Source organism: Physcomitrium patens, chromosome 17, assembly GCF_059467195.1.
Source record: "Physcomitrium patens ecotype Gransden chromosome 17, ASM5946719v1, whole genome shotgun sequence".
NCBI classification, from domain to species: Eukaryota; Viridiplantae; Streptophyta; class Bryopsida; order Funariales; family Funariaceae; genus Physcomitrium; species Physcomitrium patens.
This window is the reverse complement of record NC_143426.1, coordinates 11,652,742-11,658,518: the sequence shown is the minus strand read 5'-3', so window position 1 is coordinate 11,658,518 and position 5,777 is coordinate 11,652,742.

The following is a 5,777-nucleotide window of genomic DNA, read 5'->3' as shown; positions in this document are numbered from 1 at the left end:
AGTTAGTAGCCAAGTGACATCAATGCAATTTTTGGACTTTTTTCTCACAATTTGTATGTTGGATTTGGTTGAATTTTTCTAATCGTATAAAAAAACTTATAGTGGCATTTATATTTAAAATTTTGTACTAAGTAGACATTGAGATTAGAAATTACAACTCAACAAATTTCACTAATTAAAATTAGGACTTAAAAAGAGAAATCAAAATTACCTAATTATGAAAGTAATAAGGCAATTGGAGTTTATGTATGGTTGAAGTTACTAAGAAGAGTGTTTTTGAGTACTTTGTATTGGCTTTAAGTACTTTTGAATTAAAATTTGAATTGCATTCTTCTTATGTAGATGAAATCTATTAAGATTTTTTAGATATTTATAAAACACAACTTCACCTTCCATAGCCAAGTACCCAGTGCATTTTCAACAAGATATCATGTATTACGACACCTTCATTACTTAACTCATTCTTCTCTAAAAACTTTTTTCTTCTTAATATCTTTTATATAATCAATTATCATGTGCAATGGCTTCATTAATAAATTATTTTAAATTTTTTGCTTTTGACATCATCAATAATAAATCTTTGACATTATCCTTCAATCCATATCAAAATTGATTAATAAAGGCTTTTTCATTCCAATCCATATTGTAAGCAAGGTTTTGAAATTTAGCAGTATATATGGTGGTTGAACGTTGTCGTAATACGTGAAGTCTTACTTGAGAATGCTCTGGATACTTGGCTGTGGAAGGTATAATGAAAATTGCAACAATAAAATCCTAACTCTAATAGAATATTAACTAAACTCTAATTAGACCATAATAATGCTAAGAAAGCTTTAATCAAATTCAAAGAAATCTCAAAGAAATTTCAAAGAAACAATAAGAAATCTTAAAAAAATATTAAAATGATCACAAATATATTTCAAATACATCTCAATTCAATCTTAATTTAATCCTAATTAAAATTCTATTGGACTTCATTCAAACTTTAGGCCAAAAATAATTAAATCTTAAACCCTAAAAAAACCCTAATAAAATCTTAAATCCTAAATCAAATACTAAACCCTAAATCAAATCCTAAACCAAATCTTAAACCAAACCCTAACCAAACCGTAAATCAAATTCTATCCAAACCCTAAACCAAATCCTAAATAAATCTTAAACCAAATGCCAACCAAATCCTAAACCAAATCCTAAATCCTAAATCTAACCAATTCCTAAATAAATCCTAAATCAAATCCTAACTAAACCTTAAACCCTAAATCAAATTCTAAATCCTAAATCAAACCCTAACTAAATCTTAAACCCTAAATCAAATCTTAAATCTTAAATCAAATCTTAAATCTTAAATCAAATCCTAATAAAATCCTAAATCCTAAATTAAATCTTAACTAAATCTTAAATCCTAAATCAAACCCTAAATCCTAAACCAAATCCTAAATACTAAATCAAACCTTAACCAAATCCTAAAGCAAATTCTAACCAAATCCTAAACAAATCTTGAACCAAACTCTAAATCCTAAATCAAATCCTAAACCCTAAAATAAACCTTAAATCCTAAACCAAATCCTAACCAAATCCTAAATCAAATCCTAACAAAATCCTAAATCTTAAACCAAATCTTAACCAAATCCTAGTATTTCCCACAACATATTCAAACCTTAATAACTAATGAATGAACCGTTGATCTTAACTCAAATTTTGTATACTTATTATAAACTAAGTTGAAAACAAGCACAAAAAAATTTAAAAATAATCGGAATTTCCAAATAGACAATAACCTCAAAAACGTGCTTAAGTATTGGCCAGTCTCCTTTTCCAACCTTGATGCCAATCTTCCAAAGCCAATATCTCTCTTTTTTATTATTCGATTGACCTCAAAATTCTCATACACATAGAAAAATAAGTCTAATATCCTCTTACATAAATTTTACTCCAATCTAACTAATAGATTGCAAGAAATCTTGAAAACCCTCATTGGATTTAAAATTCTATTTTCTAAGATCTTGACTCACTTAAACCTCAATAATCCTCAATTCAACCATTAGATCGAGCTCAAATTTATAAAATATATTGAATACATTTATAAATATTAACCCACAAAAAATTCACCCATAGATCTATAACAAAATTCTTGAAATTATCCAAAATATAAATCCTATTTTATTTCACAAAATCCAAGTCATCCAAAACAAACCTTGACTTTGCAAAGCTCTTACAAAGTCAATACAGATCCAAATCACCAAAAACCAATGCTCATAGAAATCCTATTCAATCTTCTATTAAACCCTACTCTCCAAACTGCCAAAGAATCTCTGATTTGCCATAGGTATTTGGTTTTGTGCCTCAAGATTTGATTTCAACAGGATTTGATTTCGACCCAGATTGATAACCAGCCCTCTTCTGGTACCAATATCTAATTTTTTTAGATACATTTTGCTATAATTTACTCTTAACTTTCTCCTAAAAACGTCTATATCATTTATTTTTCCAATCTATCTTATTTTACCTTATTTTTGGATCTACAAAGTAAGTAGAAGCTTTATTTTCTAAAAGTGCAGCATTAATACTAAAAATTTTGCTACCTTCTTATCTTTTATCCATATTTTTCTACTTTTTCTTTTAACTTGGCTCTTCTATAATAAGATCCATATTATTATCTTTCATCATATGGTCGTGTTACAACACGACAACGTGATCCTTATTATACAAATAAGAACTTGGTCTTTGCTAGTCTTTCTTGTTTATTTTCTTTGAATGTGGCCATAAAAACTTTTAGAAATGAGTTCAAATCATAATAGAGTCATGAATATTTTTCCATCAAAGGTACAAATTAGGAAAGAATACTTCTAAATAGAAGTGCAACTATTAATCCAACTTAAATAAATCCATCATAATAATCAAATTTATAGTAAAAATAGTAGAATAAATAAATAAAGAGCATGAAAGATTGTGGCATAAAGAAGACCACAATGTTCTTAGCTTTATATTTATATATACTAGGATTTCTATTACATCAAGTTCATAGATACATGAACAATCACAATTAATTCCCACAATCTTACAAGCCTATTTCTTGCTTTAAAATACTAAGCTTCTACTTTCTTCATTGGCCTTAACCTATCCTATTAAAAATAATAGGTAAAAGAAGGATTTATAAAAAAAAATGAGGGCATCTAAGTTAGAACTTCAAAACCAAATCACTCATCAAATAAAATTGATGATAGAATAATTACTTGAATTAATTAGAAATTCCAATTCCAACCTTCTTCTACATCTTATCAAATTAGGAAAATAAACAATGGGAGTTTGGTGCACTTAATGTCGACAATCAAGGCATTTGGCCCAATTTTGCAATTCCATATTCCTACAAAATCAACATTTCCAACCATATGTATCTTTATATAAAAGTCAATCTTTTCACAGACATAATTTGAGACAAAAATATTTAATTTTAGGAACCAAGGTCCTAAGGGTCAAATAAGACAAGTAGATTTTTATATATTTTGTGCAAAAAGACACCTGCCTAATCAATGTTGGATTGAAAATCAAATAGAGTATGGAAATTGTGGTGGTAATCATCCTACAAAATTGTATATAAAACTAAATAGAGAAGTTTCTTTACAACCTCCATCTAGTAATTATATTCAACAATCATTTGATAATTGTAAAGAAGTCAGACAATGTCTAATAGATAACAATTTGAGGCTTCCAAATATATATTATAACTATAAAAATAATAAACGAAATTAGAACATTATCATGTAGTAACACAATTATATGGTAAAAAATAAAAACTTAGATGTTATAAAAAAACCTAATAGAAAAAAAAGACTAAATGATAGGAAGGTAATAAAAATTTTAGTCTTAATACTACTTTTTAAAAAAAGAACTTCTATTTACTTTATAGGAATATAATTACCTCAAATCAAAGTAAATGAGATAAGTAATTGATATAGACATATTTAAAAAAGAATTACCAATAGGTTCAAGCATAAATTATCTCAAATTACCAAATATAGATATCTAAAGAGGACTAATTATCAACCTAGGTCAAAATTAGACCTCAAGGCATAAAACCACATACCTACCAATGACTCCAAGGTTCTTTGGTAGATTGAAGAATGAGATTTAAGAGCAGACTAGTAAAGCAATTTTTTAAGTATTGATTTTATTTCAATCAAGTTATTATTCAATTTTTGGAAGATTTTCAAAATTAGTGATGTTCTTGATTGAATTAGATTTTGAAAAATAAACTTATATTACAAAATTGAGAGTTTCTTGAGTACTATGGTGTGTATACAAGTGAATTTTGGGCAAGGTGCTGATATTTTAGTTTTTAGTGTCTAAGAAAATTTTGAAGTCAATTAAATAATTAAATCAAAGTGTATAAAGGTTTTTGTGGATTGAGATCTTAGAAATTGGAATTTGAAGGTCAATGAGTATTTTTATGCTCTTAAGCAATATATTGATTGGATTGAAAATAATTTTTTTTGTATAGAAAATAGACTTGATTTTTCATAATTTAAGTATATTTTAGAGGCAATTCAATGATTCAAGAAGGAGATATTAGCATTGGAAGTTCAACATTTAGATTGGAATATGAGACAAGCCAATATCCAAGTGGAATTAAGAGTTGATCTTCTATTTGGTAAGTTTGATTTTCTTCAAATATTTTGTGTTTGTTGCCAACTTAATTGTTGAAAGGTGTGTAAAATCTTAAGCAAGATCAATAATATAATTGATAAATATTGAGGTTTTAAAGTATCCTAAGGTTAGATTAATTTGATTAGGATTTGATTTAGGATTTAGGAATTGATTAGGATTTAAGATTTATTTAGAATTTAGTTAGGATGTGACTTAGGATTTACATAAGAACTATTAGGATTTTAACTGGTATTAAAGTAAGATTTGGTTGGAATTTATTTAAGATATATTTTAGATTTTATTTTAATACTTTTTTTGAATTTCTTTAGGATTTTTTTATGCTTCTTTTGTAATTTCTTTGAGATTTTTTTGGATTGATTAAAGCTTGATTAGCATTTTAAAGATATAACTGAAGTTATTTAGGATTATATTGAAATTAGAATCTTATTATTATAATTTTCCCTCTACCTTCCACAACCAAGTATTTGGTGCATTCTCAAGTAAGGCTTCACATAATACAACAATGCACCTAGTGGGCTTCAAACTAATTCTAGATATATTCCACTAAATCCTAATTAACATCAAACTCAAGGTCAAAATCCTTCTAATAAACTAAGATATAGCCAAGAATTTCACAATGTGAGATTTTTATCTTAATTAATAGGAAAATTCAAAATTCCAAATAAAAGAGATTCAAAATTTCAAATAATGTAGTGTTAATCAAGTCTTTTTTTCAAAATAAAATTCAATAATTTTTAAAAAAAATCAATATAAAGGAAAATAAATTCACCTATTGTATTTGTTCTTGTATTAATAATTAAATCTACAAATGTATCTTTATATATCCATCAAAAAAAAGAAATTAGTACCTCAAATAATCCATCTTGCTTTTTGGATTTAGAACATGTCACAAGAGACAGAATTAAGACAACTCAAAATTACATTGCCAAATCTATAAGATTTGACATCTTGCTAGAAAAACTACTATTTTAAAATCTTAGAATTGAAGACAAGCCAAGTATTAATTTAAAAAACTTTAGTTGAAAAAGTTCTAAAATTTCTATATTTTAAATTCTTCAAGAATACAAACATGTAAAAAAATCTAATATACAAGAATATAACTTATGGAATGA